At 38.5% G+C, this 21554-nt stretch overlaps 1 long non-coding RNA gene across 1 annotated transcript; it reads left to right on the forward strand.

The window, feature by feature from the left end:
- The first annotated feature begins 4995 nt into the window (after positions 1-4995).
- On the forward strand, positions 4996-5758 carry LOC115986333. The gene is made up of 3 exons (XR_004090694.1): positions 4996-5247; positions 5405-5506; positions 5589-5758. It is a non-coding gene; the product is annotated as an uncharacterized LOC115986333 (long non-coding RNA).
- The last annotated feature ends 15796 nt before the right edge of the window (positions 5759-21554 follow it).

The raw sequence follows: 21554 nt of genomic DNA on the forward strand, positions 1-21554 counted from the left end.
TCACAGCTAGAATTATCACTAGATCAGACATAAGGGCTTCCACCATAGTATTATCCTCTTAATCCACTATGGGCGCAAGGGAAAGTTAGGGTCAATTGGAGTCGCCACCTAGTTATATGGTCTAGGAACTATGAATATAGTCCTTACGAGAAAGGACCTTTTGATCTTACTACCAAAGTTTGGGTTCAGAGTTTAGGTATGCTCTTGGGAAGGTGTTAGGCACCCAAGATCGCCTAACCCTAAGGTTGGCCTCCCATTGTTGTGTCCTATGTCTTAATCCTATTAAAAACCATCTTAATACTTGTATTCTAGACTCACACACACACACTAACATGGCATCTATAACCCTAAACAATCATACTTATCCATCTACCCAAACAAAAGAAAGCCAAACAAAAGAAACCCTAATCATACATCGAACATATGAAAAACCTTATCTAAAACAAAACATGGCAGCAAGCATATCATCAAGCAAAACATATCAAATACAAAAAGTTAACATAATAGAAACCCTAACCATACATCTAAGAAAACCTAACACAAATGCATGAGCATTTCTAATGCATGACTTACCCTTTTACTTACCTCTCAGCAACATGTGGATGGATGGCATTAAAATGAAGAAACCCTAGACTAAACCCTAATCTAGACATATGAAAACAAACAAGCATGTTAAAAAGGTGAGCAAATATTTTATGAGGCTTAAAAACATGTGAAAAGGAGGCTATGTAGACAAACATGTGAAGGCAGAATCAAAACAAACAAAAATTAGGGTTTTCTTATTAATGACATCATGCACGCTAGAACAGGTCTGCATATGCATGAGTTCAGCCTGCGTGCGTAGGTTAGTTCATGCATGCACAGATCCTTACCTAGAAACCCTAATCAACACAGAAACAGAGTAGAAACTTGAAACATACAATCTAATAACCTATCATGCTTAAAGATATAAGGAAAACCTAAAACTAACCTAGATAAACATAAGCAAACATAAACTAAAAAAAAGAAGTAGATTAAAACAAAGATTAAGGCAGAAAAGAAAAAAAAAGAAAGGGTTTTAAAGCTTACCTTAAAGCAAAAGTTCCTAGGCTTGATTTTTTATCATTTCCCTCAATCAAATCTATCATAATTCAATGAAAGAGTGATTAGTAATCTTAAACTCAAAAGATTGGGGACCAGAAAAGGTCCTAATCAAATAAAAAGAGACTAAAGAGACTTGAGGGTGTTTTGTGAAAAACTTCCTTTTGATTCACTATTTTCTAGTGAATCTTAGGTTTTTCCCGTGAAATTTCTGTGTGTTTTAAAAATGCACCATGTAAGGCCTTTTATTGTTGAAAAAATGGGATTTGGAAAGGCTCCCAGACGATGTGTGATTCATTCCAAACCTCAGTCATTATTGCAGAAAACTTGCCTTTCATATGCTTCTGAAACTGTAGTTGCGTACGCAAGAACGTGCCTGCATACGTATGCTTTAGCTCGCGTATGCAGGCCACGACCCATGTACGCAAGTTGAGGGCTACTTTGGTCATTTTATTTCCAAAAATAAATTTTTGCTCATTTCAAAAGGTTATATTTTCCATTTTAATACTCCTCAAGCCAATTTAATATCTGATTAGGCTCTAAACTGGCCTTAGGCCTTAGAGTTTAAGCATCATTGCGGAACGGGGCCCCGAGTCATAAGGGGTATAAAATGCGGTGGCTACAGATGCCCTTCTTTTGATTCGTGAGTTTTGCTAATGGAATCAAAAGAATAAGAGACAAAACATATTGTTTCGATGTATGGCTCGGGCCCTACCTACGCACACAACACATATTGCGCATATATGAGGTGGGGTGTAACTCCGAAGAGCTACGTGGGATTCGTATATCTGAAGTCCCACCTTTGTTGCTCGGGAAACAAGCAACGACAAGTTCACTATCCTAGAACTTGTTTTGCCACTTGCAAGCAAATGGCGACTGACTCAGTATTCCAAAGTCACTAATAAAGAAAAAGAAAACAAACAAGGGTGCTCTCACAAGCTAACCCAACAAAAAACAAAAAGGATATAGACTCTGTGGTGTCCATCCGAGGCTCTTGCTTCAAACTTATCCGGGTGACTTGTTCCTCTTGTCTTTTTCACTTCTTTCTCTACCTTTTCTGGTGAGGCTCTTGCCCCAGGTTGGCCTTGGCCTCTTTCTCTATCACTATCTCTACCTTTTTCTGCCGTGCCTGCATGTTCAATTCCCAAAGGGTATGTGCATGAGTAGGATCCACTAGGGATGGAGAAGAACTCACTGAGGAATGAAGGTGCATGGGGAGGAATCTTCTACCTCTTATGACTTGCTTGGAGATGAGAAACGTACTGAGGATTTGGGGTCCACTAGGGAAGAATCTCCTGCTTCCTTCATGGTTTATAGAGGATTTTAAGGAAGAATCTTCTACTTTCTTGCTAGGGATTTTTGTATGGGACTCACAGGGGAAGAATCTTCTGCTTCCTTGCTGGGGATTTGCTTTAGATGCTTGACATATTGAGGAAGAGTCTTCTACTTCCTTACTGAGAATGATGTTCGGTAGGTTTGATTCACTGTAGGAAGAATCTTCTGCTTCCTTCACTGGGGATACTTTGCTTGGAATGCTTGAAATATTGGGGAAGTGTCTTCTGATTCCTTATTGGGGATGATATTTAGCATGCTTGACCTGTTGGGGGAAGGTTCTTGAGGTGCTTGATCCACTGGGAAAAATGTGCTTGATTCACTAGGGAAAATCTTTTTTGATTTTGATAATTTGTGGAAGTCTTGAGATATCCTTCCCTTTTTTGAAAAAACTTTTTTTTTTTTTTTAACTATTCATGACTAAACTACATGTAGTTTAGTGGTAAGGCCTAAACTACTCATAGTTTAGCCATCAGGTGCGTTCCTGCCTTTTTATTTTCTCCAACGGTTACCAACTGTTTCCTTTTTTTTTTTTCCTTCATTCTCTTTATTTTCCTCATCTCTTCATCTTCTTCACAACTCCTCTCTCTTTTCTCTCTACAAAAACCTCCCTCTCCTCTTTCTTTTTCTCATAGTTTCTGATTCTCCCATTCTCTCCAACTTCCTCATTTCCTTATTTTCTCTCTTTCTCTCATCATCTCCCTCAATGGTACCAATGCCAGGAAATCCTTTCACGTCCTATCTGCTGATGCCTTTTGTCTCACCCATTGGAGTGGAGTCACGAGGTAGGTAGGACCTCCACCATTGACATACCAGCTAAAGAATCACATTCCTATGGGCGAATCTATAAGCTTTTCATTTTTTTCTCATTTTCAAGTTCCTCTCTGATCTTTGGTTTGAATGTGCTTTTTGCCATGTAAATGCTTAGGTTTTGTTGTGGGATGGGTTTAAATGAAAACCTAATGTCTTAGGAGGGGTAGGAACATGTTTAGGATTGATTCTAGATTATTTTTTCTTGAAAATGTTGAAGAACTGCTTCTATCTGTGTTCTTGCGTGCGTGGGCTTGAGCCTGCATATGTAGATTGTATTCATGCGTACGTAGGTGTGTTCTTGAGGTTTTGCGTACATGGGAATGGACCTGCATACGTGAGGTCTTTTCTGCATGTGTGGGCTTTGACCCACGTATGTGAGACATTTGGCAGAAGCCCCGCTCTGCCTATTTTTACTCCTCTTTCAACCGTTTCACTTCCATATGCAATTCTAAAACACATTCTTGTCATTTTCGCATTCGATTATCACTGTATCATCCTATTTATCTTCACTCTCACACCAAAACACCATATTTCTTTAATTTCACTCGAATCATGAATTTAACAACATTTTATTTTTTGCAGTCATCAACCCCTTATGTTGGCAGGGGAAGCACAAATAAGGTTGTAGAATCGTTCAACTTGCTCATCCCTAAAACTAGAGGCTATGTCCGAGAGGCGGGCTTTGAGCCTATCACTAGTCTCCTTTCGAAGAAGTCTGCGAGTGCTACCTTAGTACAGTGCCTCATTGAAAGGTGATGGGACACTACCCACACCTTTCACATCGCCGAGCGAAAGATGATTGTGACTCCTATTAGAACATATGTGTTTCACTTGTTAAGAACATATGTCATTCTTTTATGTAATTGGCTAATCCTTTGACAAAACGCACACTTTACTTGTATTTGGGTAGACCTAGGATGTGTTTAATACTTAAAGAAACATATTGTTTAAGTCTAGTATTAAAGCCATGAAGATTGGACCAAGAAACAAGTGAAGAAAAGCTATTCATTAAAGCGGGACATATAACTCGACACCTACGGACAGATAGCTCGACAGTTGCTCGACACCTCTCAACAGCTAGGCTATCTATCGAGCTCTTCAGTTGATTGTTATCGCAATCTCGACACCTTCTCAATAGCTGGTGGATCAATCGAGAAAGCTTCTTTCCCCTCGACACCTCCCAATCGATCAAGGTTACAGGAATTCAGATTTCCAGATCTGATTTTCGACCTAAGTATTTGTATTTATGTAAGATTTCTTTTCTCACAACCCTAGACCTATATAAGGCTTATTTTAGACGCCGTCACATAAGAGAATACAAGGAGAACATATGCAAAAGGTGACTGATGCCTTATTCTCTCTGAAAGAAGCCACTGTGTCTTTTGCGCCTTAGGGTTTTATAACCAAGTGCTTCTTAATCTTTATTGTTGATGAAGTGATGAACTTTGCAACCAACAATCTTCTTCTAGTTGGTGATTAAGTCGTGTACTGGGATCCGCGCAATTGGTTAGTCACGTACTAGGATTCATGCATCAAAGGGTGGTGTTCATTTATTGAAGAGTTCAGAGGTTCTAAAGCAATAGAAGGTTTTTGCTGTGAGTTCATCTATGGGGATTGTAGAGTCTAGGGATAAAGGTTTTGTACTAGATTTGAAACTTCTCTAAATTTCCCAACGACTCCCTATGACTTTTATTGCATGACTGGTCTTGGTTTCGAGAGGTCCATCATTAGTTTGGATGGCGTGTTGGATGTGCAGCTAGGCATCAACATGTTAGGGAGGAAGTACTCCACTAAGGAATGTGTCTGCATGGCTAAGGCTTTCCTTCTCCACTTGATGGGGACCTACCTCTTTGCCAATGGTGGGCAAACGGTGTCTTTGAGGTGGCTAACCCTCTTCCAGGATTTTGGTTAGGCACGGAGGGCCAACTGGGGGCAAGCATGTCTATTTACCTTTACTTCATCCTCAACACTCTCAACCGGGGCACTTTGAAGTAACTTGTAGGGCCTTGGAAGCTCCTTGAGGTCAGATCTCTTTTTAGTCTTTTACCTTCACTTGTAGCTCGTAGTCTTGCAAACAATATTGCCTTGAAAATTGTCATCTTGCATCTATTATATTGCATCTGCCATGTTGCAAAGTGTTATCTTGCATCCAACTTGTGGTTTGTGCTTCTTTTTGTAGTGATGGGTGGTTAGGTATGGCCTTATAACTTCGGGCACCGACCTAGTTTTGAACAACTTCCACCAAGTGAGGGCCCACCTTGCTGGGTTGACTTCTGATGAGGTAAGTTCAGTAGTTCTAGTTTCTCAAGATTTTTTATGCATTCTTCTTAGGATGTATTTCTTCTAACCTCATGTCTTTATAGGTTAACTGGACCCCATGGGCCGGCCAGCCCCTTCCTGCTTCTCAAGACTTGGAGCCTACCACTTTCATCGCTTCAAAGATTACTCAACCTTTTGAAGGAGCGGGTGTGAGGGCGCTATACTTGGCAGAGAGGGTACGGCGCCAGTTAATGGGTATGAATGACCCACAGATTCCGAGGGACCCTCCTAAGTTCATGCTTGCCCTACACTCCATGACCAATGTTGAGTACAACTCATAGGGGAGTGGTACTTCTTATGTCGAGCAACTTCTTGAGGGGTTGGATTATGATGAGTTCAACATCACTCATCTCATGCCTTCTCTTACTGTTTAGGTATATGCTCAAACTTTTGTTCTTCTTCTCTTTTTTTCTTTGCTTGTCATGACTACTAATGCAAGGAATTGTAATAAGGGGGACCTGCTGCCAGTGAGCCCATTGATCCTCCATACATCCCTTGGATGGTCTATGCCTACAGTCTGGATGGCTTTGCTCGAGAGCATGTCATGCCTTGTAATCCCAATGTCATGGGCTATCCTTTCCCTCCCAACACTTGAGCAGTGAGTCCTTTCTTCATTTTTGTTCTTTCTTCTTTGCCATTTCTTTTCTTGTTTCATTCACTAATCTTTCTTCTTTTAAATTGCAACCCATTATTTAAGAGCATAAGGAGTTGGTGTGGTTGGCTGGGAATCTCAAGTTGGAGGTGGCCAACTACTTGAGGGATCTATATGGACCTGGAGGAGCGGCCCACCCTGGTGGTGGTGATGATGATGTTGATGATGGTGGCTAAGAGGAGGACTAGAAGGCAACCCCTAGCTACCAACCAAGGAAGAGGCAACACTGTTGATTACCTGCAGTCATAGCATATACACACAACATAGTTTTTTTTTCCTTTTGCTTTTAATTTTTTTCATTTCACTTGATAAACTTTTGGATTAAGTTTAAGACAAAGGATTGTATTAAGAATATCTTTTTACATTCATGCTTTTGATTGGAACTTAGCACTTAATTTACAAGTACAATGATAAATTGTATGTTTCTATACAATCTTTGCTTCTTTGATGCTTGCAATCTTGCTTAGGATATGTCTTGAATGATTTTTTTAGGTCACAGGGACCCTAGGAATTCTTGGGACTGGAAAAACTGTGCTCAAAACATGGGAACATGGGCTTCTGCCAAACGCCTTGCGTACATGGAGATGAGCCTGCATAAGCAGCTTTGACTTTGCGTATGCAGGGTTGACTCTACACACGTGGGCCGCGAATCAAAAAAACCATAGCCGACTTACTTAGGTATAAAATTAGTCATTTGGGTCCAAAACCCTCACTAATGTATTTCCAACCCAGAGAACACTTTTTTGAGGTCTTGCAATGGCAGAAAACTCTCCTATTGATGTCTCCACTTGGATTAGGAAGCTAGGTCCCGATTTCAACTATTGCTCCTTATGGCCTTCCTTGCATCTTCCCTTACTATTAAATTAGGGTGGATGAGCCTCTTCACCATGCTGTTGCCAACTATTGGGTTCCTTTCTAGCATGTATTCCACTTCAATGGAATAGAACTATGCCCTACTATTAAGGAATTCGCTGCTATCATAGGTGAACCAAAGATTGATGATCTTATCTTTCCTACCATGGGTGGGGATCTTCCTTCCTTGCTGCGAGTGGTGTTGGGTGTCCCTGAAAGCACAGCCAATAGGTGATGTGTATTTGACAAACTCAAACTTAGGTTGGTCTTTAACTACTTTTCAGGTTCGAGCCTTCTTGAGGGTGAGAGGCCATGATCATACTATCTTCGTGCCTTTTGCTTATGTGCCCTTGTAATGTATTTCTTGGTTCAACAGTCATATTGTGTAGACCTTCGAATGTGTATGGTAGCTTATGAGCTAAAGAAGGGCAATCTGGTAAGCCTGATCTTGGCGGAAACTCTCAATGGTTTGGATGCCTTTCAAAGGAAGGAAGCAAGCTTCTTTGCAAGAAGTCCTCTTCTTCTTCAGGTATAATCCCTAACTTTTGCCTAGGTTCTCAACCTAGTGGGATTCCTCTAATTTTGCATGGATTGCCTTTTGGTTTTCAACCCACCGAGGCACCTTATATCGTCTTTCATTATTTTTATTTTTTCTCACTCATGCTCCCCAGTTTTTTCTTTTCTTCTTTTCTTCTCTCCCTTTTTTTTTTCTTTACTTCCTCTCTTCTCTTCTTTTTTCAGATATGGCTACAAGAGAGACTTCAATTGCTTTATCCTCCTACTGTACCCCCCAACACCTATCTTCCTAAGCATCTTAAGGATCGCTGGCTTTGAGATGTCTTGGGCTTTGAAGTGTACATGGAGCTCATGGGCCACCTTAAGGAGACCAACATTCAGTAGATCGTGGAATGGTGGCATATCTTAAGCATGGTTCATAGTTGCTACAAGGACCATTATGTGACTTTAGTTGGGCCTCATTCTTACTCTTACTACTCCACTTCTCGTATCTTAAGGCAATTTGGAGAGCATTAAGGAGCTCCTAGTGATGAAGGTGCCTTCCACACTACAATGTTCACCAATGGGATCTTGGGCAGGATTATTGAAGCTTGGCCACACCGTAGGGTGACAAAAGACATCATTCCTTCCAAATACACCTACCCCACTGCAAGTTACAAGCAATGGTTGAAGGATGACATGATGTGGATTTTGAAGGATAAAAGGCTCACATGAAGACTAGCAAGAAGATAAGGAGGACTAAGTAACGACCTTAATGTGCCCCATGTTTTACTTTTCTGTACTTTTATGATTCTTATGCTTTTGTTTTTGAATTTAATAAAGGATTGGAATGTTCCGAATACCCTATGAAAGCAAACTTACTATCTTTTAGTTTAAGCAATGAAAGAATTTTCCTTTTTATTATCTTTGCTTGTTGTCATCTCATTTATTCATTCTTTTCTTTTCTTTTCTTTTTCCTTTGCCATGTAACTTTAGCCCATGACATCCTTTGACGAATTTTCACTATGTCCATGGTCTTCTCCCCTAACTTTTGCCCAGACTGCCCTTTCGAGTTTTCAATCTAGCGAGGTTCTTTTGCCTTAACTTTTGTCTAGGCCGTCCTTTCGAGTTTTCAACCTAGCAGGCTTTTTTTTTCTTTTCTTTATATGTGGTATTTATGGAGTCTATCAATGTTAATAGGGTGAAGTATCTCTTCCCTATCCAAATCTATGATTCTTGTAGCACCTCCGAACATGATCTTCTTAATGATGAACGGCCTAGACCACCTAGGCTTCATTTTTCCTCTTAGATCAAAAGTCTCATCTTTAAGCACCTTTAGGACCAAGTCTCCTTCTTTAAGGTTTCTCGGTTTTACTTTTTTGTTGAATGCTCTAGCAACCCTTTTTTGGTATCCTTGTGCATGATATTATGCCCTAGCTCTCTTTTCATCTATCAAAGCCAATTGTTCATATCTCGCCTTAGCCCAATCCTCCTCTAGGACCTTAGATTTTACTAATACGCTCAAAGATTGTTTCTCCACCTTAATAGGAAGCACTACCTCACTACCATAAACCAATGAGTAAGGTGTTTCCCCAGTCGATGCTCAGATAGAAGTTCTATAACCCTATAGGGCAAATGGAAGCTTCTCAACCTAATCTTTGTACATCACCACCATCTTGGCTAGGATATTCTTCACATTCTTATTAGCTGCTTCTACGGCCCTGTTAGCTTGTGGTCGATATGGTGAAGACTTGTGATGCTCAACGTCATATTCTTCCATGACCCTTCGAACTTCACTTTCAAAGTGGGAACCATTATCAGAAATGATCTCTCGAGGCACCCCAAACTGACATATGATGTTGTTTTCCAAGAATCGAGCAACATGCCTAGCCTTCAATACGAAGTAGAAGGCTGCTTCCATCCACTTGGTAAAGTAGTCAATTACCACTAAAATGTATTCATGCCCATTTGAAGCCTTGGGAACTATCCTTCCAATCACATCTATTCCCCAAACTGAGAACGGCCATGGAGAAGTCATGCTATAGAACTTGCTAGGCAATACATGGTTCAAGCTGGTGTGTGTCTGACAATCATGGAAACTTTTCACATAGTCCACACAATCGATCTCCATTGTACTCTAGTAGTACCCCATCCTTAGGATCTTCTTGGCTAACATCCTTCCATTATGTGAGGGCCATAAATATCTTGATGAACTTCTTCCATTACCCTTTCTGCTTCTTCTCTTTTCAAGCAACGAAGGTGTACACCATCATAGGACCTTCTATAGAGTTGTCCTCCACATAGGATGTATTGGGTTGTCTCATCCTTATGGAATGACGTTCTTTCTTGTCGTTATTATCCAAATACACCCTTAGTTCTAAGAACTACCTGATGTCATAATACCATGGAACTTCCTCTTCCTTTATGGCCATTATTGAAGCTTTGGTCTTCCTTTTATGCACTTCCTCGTAACTTTGTTCAATCTCCAAAGGTTGTGTTCATACTCCTTTAGGTATTTCAACCATGGAGGCTAAAATAGCTAACGCATTCGCAAATTGATTTTGATCTCTAGGAATGATTGTGTACTCAATTCTGTAAAAAGTCCTGGTCAAATCCTCAAGGTATTGTTGATAAAGCTTCAAGTGTTCTTCATTCACTTTCCAAAACTTTTGCGCTTGGGCTGTAACCAAAGTAGAATCCCTAAAGACTTTGGCCTCTTTTACTCCCAATTCTTGAAGAGCTTCCATTCCAGCAATGCAAGCCTCATATTCAGCCATGTTGTTAGTCACTTCAAAGTTCAATTTGATTGTCAAAGGTATGTGAGATCCCTCGTGGGTGATCAAGAGTATTCCTATCCCATTCCCATATTGATTTATGACTCCATCAAAGTACATCTTCCATGTCCCTAACTCAACATCCAAAATGTCTTCATCCAGAAAATCCACTTTACCATCTTCCCCTTCTATGGGATTCTCGACAAAAAATCTAACATGACACTTCCCTTAATATTTTTCCTAGCCACATACTTCAAATCGAATTTTGCCAATAAGATCAACCATCTTGACAATCTTCCACTCAAAGCGGGCTTCTCAAAGAGGTACTTCAATGGATCCATTCTTGCTAGTACCTACATTTGGAAGGGTAAAACGACATCTCTCAATTTCTGTATGGCCCAGACAAGTACGAAGCATGACTTTTCTATGGGAGTGTACTTAGTCTTGTAATCATGGAATCTCTTACTCAAGTAGTATATGGCTTTTTCATTCTTCTCATTATCTTCCTATGCAAGCATACTTCCAATCGCATCCCTTATGATGGGAAGGTATAAGAGTAAGGGTTTTCCATGTTGTGGAGGCACTAGGATAGGTGGGTGGAGGAAATAATCCTTGATAAGTTCAAAAGCTTTTGGGCATTCATCGTTCCATGTGTGTGGCTCATTCTTCCTTAAAAGTTTAAAGATGGGCTCACAAGTGGAGGTGAGCTTGGCAATGAATCATTTAATGTATTGTAGTCAACCCAAGAAACCCTTAATCTCTTTCTCACTTTTGGGTGGAGGCATCTCCAATATGGTTTTGATCTGGGATAGGTTAACCTCTATCCCACTATCACTCACTAGGAATCTTAACAATTTTCCAGCGGTTACTCCGAAGGTGCACTTTTGTGGGTTCAACCTCCGTATGTATTCTTTAATCCTCTCGAAGAACTTCCTCTATCCTTAGATTTCACTATCATATCATCAACATACATCTCTACCTCATTATGCATCATATCATGTAGCAAGGCCGTAGCCATCCTTTGATAAGTTACCCCAGCATTCTTGAGGCCAAACGGCATATCTTTAAGAGCCATCTTGATTTGGTTGTATCCCGAAAAACCATCCATGAGGGACATCAAAGCACTTCTCACCGTGTTATCTACTAAGACATCAATGTGAGGGAGGGAAAAGTCATCCTTAGGGCATGCCTTATTCAAGTCTCTAAAATCCACACACATCCTCACCTTTCCATCCTTCTTAGGTATGGGCACAACATTGGCTATCCATTCGGCTTGGTTTACAGGTTTGATGAACCTTACCTTTAGTTGCTTAGTGACTTCTTCTTTGATCTTTAAGAGCCATTCGGTCCTCGTTCTTTTCAATTTTTGCTTGATAGGCACCATGTGGTCATGGGTATCAATGTGATGTTAAGTTATCTCAAGGTCAATTCCAAGCATATCTTCATAGGACCATGCAAACACCTCTTGAAATTCCATGAGGAGTTCTTGAAGATCTTTCATTTCTTTTTCATTTAGAGTTGAACCAATTTTAATTAAGCGTGGATTTTCATCATTTCTCAAATTTATAGTTTCAAGAGTTGGTTCCACAGGTTCAATTTTCTTTCCCAATTGTTTATTAATTTCATTTTCAAGTTCATTTGAATCATTTAAGTGCAGAATTTCAATGTTATGGGACACATCAAAGTAAGTCAAGTCAGAATTCATCTTATTGAAAATATTGAAAAGTACATTGGAACTTGCATTATAAAACTTTTCCCCATGTTCTCAAAAAACCCAGCCCAAGTCCAATTATTAATAGGCCCTATAGTAGGCATGATGAGCTTGGAAGGATCACTTGGTTCTTCATTGGCGATGGCAAACACGTCCCCACTCATCTTCATCATGGCCTTCATTGCTTCAGCATCCATGTAGTTCACCCAATCGACCTCTTCTTGCACTTCTTTGATCACCATGGTAGGCTTCTCCTTAAAAGTGAGTTTTTCATTAAAGAAAATCTTCCAGCCTAGATATACCCTTCCATCTTTACCTACCTAAGGTTCGAGGAAGCCACAATAAGGGAAGTCTCCTTCTTCTTTCATGAAATTCCTGTTGAGAGTGACATGGTTTTTCTTGATTCCATTGTAGCCTTCAAGGAATCCTAAACCCTCCTTGGTCACTTGAGTCTTGATCAAGCGCCTTACTTTCTCTCTAATCCAAATGGGAGTGGGGACGTGTTATCTTGACTTTGATGGTGCAATGATGCCTGAAAGAAAGCCCCATTTTTATGACATTCAAGTCCCAATTAGAGATTTATTTTTAACTTTAGATGTTCTTACAAAATTCTTAAGTTCATTTTAATGAAGGCCCAATCACAATATCACTCCCTTTCCTCTCATGGATCCTTGCCCCTTGTTTCATTGGGCTTTTGGTCCATTTACAACAAAACTCTCATCTTACTCTCATGGGCTTTCATTAGAATGTACTTAGGAATTTTCAACCATTTGTCTCAAACTTGGGCCTACAATGCATTCATCACCTTTGGGATTTTCATTTCTTTATTATTTCATCATTTTTTCCATGAAATAGCCTTCTAGCTAGAATATTTTGTAGCCTTCCTTTCAAAGTCTATGAAATTCTCATCAATACAACAAAGAGACCCAAGATTAGGGAGTTTCATTTTGGCTTCAAAGTCCTTTTTTTTAAAAGGGCTTTTCCAACTTGGGCCTATGATAGCAATTAGGCTATGGTCTTATGAACCTTTCAAGTTAATATATACCTTTGGATTTAGGGACAAGCCTCTTATATGTGAGAACTTCTTTTCTTTTGTCCCACAACATCTTAGGGTATACCATAACTTTAGGGTCATCCCTTTCATTTTTATATCTTTTATTTGTCCTTCAGAATTAGATGAACACATGATATATGGTTGAACAAACAAGAGATATATAAAGGGTACCCTTCATGATAGGATCTAGGATCTCTCTAGTGTAGGTAGGCTCCCTAAGGCTAAAGGGATAGATAAGTAGGTCACTTACAACAAGGTGGGCAATGATTCCAACTGAGGGCCTAAATGGACCCCATAGTGGATTGGTAGCAAACCTTTAACGTACTCTGAAAACTCGAAATGTGTGAAAACACAAGAGCTTGTTTAGACCCCAATTCAAATTACAGCTTGGTTGATTTTACACTAACTTAATACTAAGTACGGAATAGTGTAAAAGCAAGCAAACAAGCAAGAGAGCTACTCTAATCCATATTTAAAGCAACACAGCAGTAAAATAAAATGAACAAGAGTAGGGAAGAGAGATGTAAACACAAATAACACCAAGACTTGTTATCGAAGAGGAAACCGAAGAACTTGGTGAAAAACCTCTCCGCCGCCCTCCAAGCGGTAATCGATCCACTAGACAATTAGTTAGGATACATGGATAAGCAAGAGACCCTCCAAGCCTAATCTACCCTCTGTACCTAAGCCCTCCAAGCTCCTACTCCAACAAGGCTTATCGGAACCGTGTCTTGTCTAGCTCTCTAGATCCCACAACAAGCTCCATGTTGCATCTACCATCCTTGGCTTCTTCCAATGTTTCCCAACAGCACCAAAACCTCACTGGACACTCTCAAAAGGTGTGGTAAGTGTTTGGGCTATTGACCTCTCAATGGTATGGAAATGGAGAGGTAGGAGATGAGGAAATCCCATAAACAAATGTGTAGAGAATTGTTAGTATAACAATTTCTAACTCTCAAGTGTTTTAGCTAGGGTTTTCTCTCAAAAGCTCTCTATCCCATTTGTGGATAATATGGGTATGTATAACGAGGGTACAGAAAGTGTGTATCAGGCAGTATAGACTGGCAGAACAGAATGTCTCGCGGGTGTCTCACGAAAAGACCTTACTCGCAAAATACTCGCGAGACACAGCTGTCTCCATCTGTACAGACTCTTCGCATTCCAGTCATGTGCAAGGCACATGCTTTACTTCGTGGGAAGCTTAGTCGTATGACACCTACAAGAAGTCTTCTGGCTTCACTTGCTTGAGTCTTCACACTCTCTCTCTCTCTAACACACAACCCTTACAATCACAACCCACAACAAATATAGGGTACACAAGATTGAATAAAATTACAATCAAATTTGGCACGGAATAAAAGCCAACAAAATACATATTTGTAAATCACAACTTTACATACTCAAAGCCCATGATAGGCAATGACACCAATTATAAGTTGCTAGGATGAACTTCGGAAAATTTGGGCCCGAATGGAGCCTTCCATCTTCCCCCAAAGCTCACTTAGTTTATAAAACACTTGCGAATGTTTAGACCCCTAAATTCAAATATTCCAAAATAAGCTTATATTCAAACAATGTATGTGCGGAATGATAAATATAAGCAATACCCAAATATGCAAACTACTCTAAGCCATAATTTAATCATAACTCAGCAGTAATTAAAAGCAAAGAGTAAGGGATAGAGAGAAGCAAATATAAGATAAAACCGATATGTGTTATCGAAGAGGAAACCGAAGAACTTGGTGAAAAACCTCTCCGCCACCCTCCAAGCAGTAAAATGATCCACTAGAAAATTAGTTAGGGTCAATTGTAATAGACTCTCCAAGCCTAAGCCCTCCAAGTTTCTTGCTCCAATAGGGTTACGACTAACCTTGTCTTCTCTAGCTTACTGAATCCTGCAATTAGCCCATTGCATCAACCAAAATGAATTGGTTCTCTCTTGAATTGCTTCCCAAACACCAAGAACCTTCTCATTACTTTGAATATGGTGAAGTAAGGATTTGGCTTAAGATCCTCTTATGGTTAAGACAATAGAGAGGGTGAGAGTAGAGGAACTTAAAGAATCAAATGTATAAGATTGTGGATGAATCAATCTTATTGTTCTCTAGGGTTTTTCTCCCAAAATTCTCTTTGGAAGCTCTCTACATTTTGTGGGTATAAGGGTATTTATACTAGGGTATGAGAAGGAATGTGAAAAGTCATTTTTTAGCAAAACAGGGTGCACTAACGAGTCACTCGTAATTGGGATGAGTCATGAGTTCCAATTGCCAGATAACAGAAAGGCCAAACTATACTTTTTGTCTTGTTGTGATCCAGCTGTCCTAACCCTTCAGCTTCCTGCATGCTCCACACGTGTGACACATTCTGGCGAGTCACCACTCGTGAGTCAGTCATAAGATCTAGTCACTAGTTGCCTCTTGATGCACACACTTGATCAATTCTTCACGCTCTCTCACACATACCCCTTACATTATTCCCACCTAAATATAGGGTTTCTAAATTTTGAATTACAAGCAAATTTAGTATGGAATAAAGCCAACACATACTTGAATAAATTCAATCTTACAATAACAAACAAGCATGTTAAAAAGGTGAGCAAACATTTTATGAGGCTTAAAAACATGTGAAAATGAGGTTATGTAGACAAACATGTGAAGGCAAAATCAAAACAAAAACAAAAACAAAAATTTACAGTTTTCTGGGTAACGGCATCATGCATGCTAGAACAGGTCTGCGTACGCATGAATTCAGCCTGTATGTGCAAGCTAGATTATGCATACGCAAATCCTTACCCAAAAACCCTAATTAACAGAAAAGTAGAGTAGAAACTTAAAACATACAATCTAACAACCTATCATGCTTAAAGATATAAGGTAAACCTAAAATTAACCCAGACAACATAAACTAAACAAAAGAAGCAAATTAAAACAAATATTAAGGTAGAAAAGAAAAAAAAAGGGGGGGGGGGGGTTTAAAGCTTACCTTAAAGCAAAAGCTCCTAAGCTTGATTTTTTACCATTTTCCTTAGTCAAATCTATCACAATTCAATGAAAGAGTGATTAGTAATCTTAAACTCAAAAGATTAGGGCTAGAAAAGGCCCCAATCAAATAAAAGGAGACTTGAGGATGTTTTGTGAAAAACTCCCTTTTGATTCACTATTTCTAGTGAATTTTAAGTTTTTCCCATGGGATTTCTGTGTGTTTTGAAAATGTACCATGTAAAGCCTTTTATAGTTGAAAAAATGGGATTTGGAACGGCTCCCAGATGATGTAAGATTCATTCCAAATCTCAGCTATTATTGCAAAAAACTTGCTTTTCATATGCTTCTGAAACCCTAGTTGTGTACACAAGAACATGCCTGTGTACACATGCTTTAGCTAGTGTACGCAAGCCATGACCCACGTATACAGGCTAAGAACTACTTTGGTTATTTTATTTCCAAAAATAGATTTTTGCTCATTTCAAAAGGTTATATTTTCCATTTTAATACTCCTCAAGTCAATTTAATATCAGATTGGGCTCTAAACTGGCCTTGGGCCTTAGAGTTTGTTGGGGGCATTTTTTCATCGCCCATTTGATGTTAGGGGAGTCAAGATCAAGACTCGACTTTAGGCTTGGAATATGATCCAAAGGCAATTGGTGAAGTGTAAAAGGCCCATTTTGCTCAAAGTTTGGGTTGCATCCGACAAATATTATAATAAGGCCCCAAAATACCTCCTGCAAAGATAAGCTTGCATAAAGAATGGCCCACCACAATAAGTGCTTAAATAATAGTCTAGCAGTAAATAAGAAAAATGTCTAGCGGCAAATGTTTGGAAAATCAGTAAATGTATTTTCATAGTAAAAATTATGCATTTTTTCCATAGTTGGTTAATATAAAAGTGGGCCCGTTATAACAAGTACACAAGAGAAAAAATGGTTCAATAGTGAATATGATAGACCTCTAGCGGTAGACGTCTGACAAGTTAATAAGTGTGTTTACATGGTAAAAATCATATGTTTTCCATAAATGAAAACTTCCATAGTATCCAAAACATTATAGCTTTTATAATAATAATTAATAAATAAGGATTAAAGGTTTCATAATTACAAATAAAAGAAGGAAAAAAATAAGATGGAATGAAGGGAAAGAGAGATTCTAGCTTAGTGCAGCAAATGTTGAACTAAGATTCTTGGGGAATATATGTGTAGGGCATGAATGGGGTAGTCTAGGCTATTTTGAGTGAGTGGGCATTTAAGCTTGTGGTGGTGTGATGGAGTTAATGCTGAGGCTAAGGTTTTAATGGGTAAAGAGTTGTTTGTGACTGATTAGAAAGCATTTATGGGCTGTGAATATGCAAAAAATGAAAGGGACTGTCTAAAGCTAAGTGAATGTGGGCAAAGGGGAATGATTTATGAGCTTGGGGAGAGCTAAACTAAGCAAAGTAACAGGAAAATCAGAAATTTCAAAGGAGTTGGTGTCTATTTTGTGGGCTGGTGTGCTTATCCTTTTATAGTGGTGTTTAGGGAGGTATTAATTAACAAAGTCCAAAAACGTAGGATTGATCAGGGGGTAGAATAGTAGACTTAATTATCCTAGGATTTGGCCATAAATGGGAGATTTGCTTTTGGGGTTGCTTTGCTACTTTGGGTAATATGACACATGGTGAGTATTTGGGGTTATCTTACATTAAATGCTAAGATTTCTAAAATTGTGTTTAGCCAATGGGATCAAGGTAGGTATTAAGTGATGGAAAAATGCATGTGCGCAGTGAAAAATTAATGGATCTACTTCATTCGAAATTGATAACATGCACTATGTAATTTTCAGAATACAAGAACAAGAGAGTGTACCTTGGTGTGGTGAATTTCAAAACAAAGATTGTAAACTCTTGGGAATACTTTTAATCTTCACTCCAATTCCACTAACGCCCAAGATGTGTGGTCTCTCAATCAGTAATGTGAATTTGTTCAAGAGAGAATTAGAGAGTGTCCAACACTCACATACACCATTTCATGCAAGTTGTTCGTTTTAAAAATATGTATGTTTCTCTCTTAATAATTGATTATCTAATTGGGCTAGCCTTTTGGACCTTTCCAATTGGGCTATAGTATGTGGCTTGGAATGGACCAAAAGGGACCAATAAGACACTAGCTCCAATGGGCCTTGGGCTTTTCTGTCAACTCTTGACAAGTCCAAAGTTACCATTAATTATATTTAATATCACTATATAAATATAGTTGCACTCTGAGTCTTATTTAAAATTATACCCCAAGACTTTATTGTACATGCAACCCCTTCATAAAATATTCGTAGTAATACAAAGTCATAAATGTAGACTACCACTTTGTAGATTATTACATCTTAATCCTTGAGTACCCGGTTAAAATTATTCATCATATATTTATGAAATCCAATTTCATAAATAAATACTTTAGTAATTTCTTACCAAAGTGGTTAGGCCTAACTCTCTAAATAACAAACTCATCAAACTTATCTCAAGGGAATATTTTGTATCTCCGTTAAGAGACTATGAATTCCATCTTGAGCATACATGTTCCATTAACACTAAATGTGACTGTCCAACATACTGAGGTTTTGATCTCACTCCTGATATATAAAAACAACCTACATTCCATGATCAGGTCCATTATTCTCTCAGGATTAAGAGTTCATGTTAATATAAGTCGTGAAATTTATTATTCAATTGACAGTCATTATGAGAATAATAAATCTCACAGCGGTCCAGTTCAATATGTCTTAACTCTTAAAACATATCAACATATCAACTAGAAGTCACCACTTCCATGATCAAGACAAATCATCTTAGTTGATATGTTATAGTCTTCGCAAATGAAACGCCCAATTTCATCACCGACTACAAACTATATTCTGAGTTTATAAAGAACTTGTTTTATATCTTCTGTGACTTTTTACATAAACCATATACTATGCATCATGGACTATATGATAATGTCCGAATATTCATGTTACCATTATTTCAGATAATAATAAAACAGCTTAATTAATTACAATATTAAGTCATACAACATATCATACATAATATTACATATAGTATTAAACAATAGGATTTAAGGGCACTAATCCTAACAATCTCCCACTTGCCCTAAAGACTATTGTGCACTAATCTAACTCCCATTCCCCCCAAATGTAACTCAAATGTCCTTTGAGGTAAGACTTTGGTAAAGGGATCTGCTAGATTATTTGCACTTTCAATCTTTGCTACCACCACATCTCCACGAGCAATAATATCTCTAATGCTGTGGTACTTCCCTCAATGTGCTTTCCTTTCTTGTGATTCCTTGGATCTTTAGATTGTGCAACTGCTCTACTATTGTCACAAATCAATGTGATTGGAACTTGCTCCATTTCATTACACCAAGGTCAGAAAGGAATTTCTTAAGCCAGACAGCTTCTTTTGCTGCTTCACAAGCAGCAACATATTCTGCCTCCATGGTGGAGTCTGTAATATAAGATTGCTTAATACTCCTCCAACTAATAGCTCTACCTCCCAAGGTAAAAACACATCCTAAAGTGGATTTTTTGAAATCTAGATTCGATTGAAAATCTGAATCTGTATAGCCAATGGGAATCAAATCCTTACAACGGTAAACAAGCATATAATCTCTTGTTCTCTGAAAATACTTGAGAATATGCTTTACAGCTTGCAAATGTTTTGGTCCTGGATTTGATTGATATCGACTGACCATGCCAACTGAATAACAGATATCTAGTCTAGTATAAAACATGGCATACATGAGACTTCCCACTACAGAAGCATAAGGAACTTGTCTAATCATATCTACTTCCTCTTGAGTCTTAGGCCTTTGGTCATTAGACAGAGGAACTCCATGTCTGAAAGGAAGTAATCCTTTCTTGGAGTTTCGCATGCTAAACTGTTTTAGAACCTTATCTATATATCCAGCTTGTGATAAGCCTAACATCTTATTCTTGCGATCTCGCCAAAGCTTGATCCCTAGAATAAAGTTAGCCTCATCCAAGTCCTTCATATCAAATTGGCCTAATAACCAAACCTTTACCGATGACATTACCCCTACATCATTTCCAATAAGTAGAATATCATCAACATAAAACACTAGGAACATTACTACTTTATCTTAATGTCTTTTGTACACGCATGGTTCATCAAGATTTTGTTCAAAACCAAATGATTTGATTGCTTGATCAAAATCTGATGTTCCATGGCCAGATGCTTGCTTAAGTCCATAAATGGACCTTTTCAACTTGCATACCATATGCTCTTGGTTCTTTGCTATGAAACCTTCTGGTTGCATCAAATAGATTTCCGCTTCAAGATTGCCATTAAGAAATGCAATCTTGACATCCATTTGCCAAATCTCATAATCATAATGAGCAATAATAGATAAGAGAATTTTGATAGATTTAAGCATTGCTACTGGTGAAAAGGTTTCTTCATAATCAATTCCTTCTTTTTATGTATACCCTTTTGCCACTAGCCTTGCTTTAAAGGTTTCAACCTTTTCATCTATCCCTCTCTTCCTCTTGTAAACCCTTTTGCAACCAACAAGTTTAATGCCGTTAGGCGCCTTTACAAGATCCCAAACTTGATTGGAATACATAGAATCTAATTCAGATTTCATAACTTTGACCCAATTATGTGCATCTATATCATTCATTGCCTCTTCATAAGTGTAAGGATCCGATTCAGCCTCTTCTAAAATAGCTTCATAAGTTTCTCCCAAACCTATGAATCTTATAGGAGGCCAAACAATTCTCCCACTACAACGAGGCACCTGTGTACTAGACATCTCATAAGTAGTATCTTGTGGTGTATCTAATACAGCCACATCATCCCTAGTTTCATCCATTGGTTGTTTTCTTACAGGTTCATTCATTTCAGCCAAAACAACTCTACTTCTAGGAGTAAAATTATTCATATGGTCATTTTCCAAGAATTTAGCATTTGTACTAACAAAAACTTTGTTATCTTTATGACTATAAAATAAATAACCCTTAGTTTCTTTTGGATAACCTATAAGCAAACATACCTTTGATTTTGGTTCCAATTTATCAGGCTTCCCTTTTAACACATGTGCAGGACAACCCCAAATGTGGAGATATTTCATACTAGGCTTATGCCCACTCCACAATTGCATGGGAGTTTTGGGAACAAATTTTGATGGAACTAAATTCAAAAGACGTATTGCTGTATTTAAGGCATAACCCCTAAAGGAAATCGGTAAAGTTAAGTAACTCATCATGGACCTAACCATTTCTAAAAGAGTCCTATTCCTTTTTTCTACTACACCATTCTGTTAGGGAGTTCCAGGTGTAGCCAATTGGGATACTATCCCATTTTCAATTAAGTAATCCTTGAAATCTCCAAGAAGGTAATCACCATCACGATCAGATCGAATGGCTTTTATGCGTTTACCTAATTGATTCTCAACTTCAACCCTCAACTCTTTGAACTTTTCAAAGGCTTCAG

This window comes from Quercus lobata, chromosome 4 (genome assembly GCF_001633185.2).
Source record: "Quercus lobata isolate SW786 chromosome 4, ValleyOak3.0 Primary Assembly, whole genome shotgun sequence".
Taxonomy (NCBI): domain Eukaryota; kingdom Viridiplantae; phylum Streptophyta; class Magnoliopsida; order Fagales; family Fagaceae; genus Quercus; species Quercus lobata.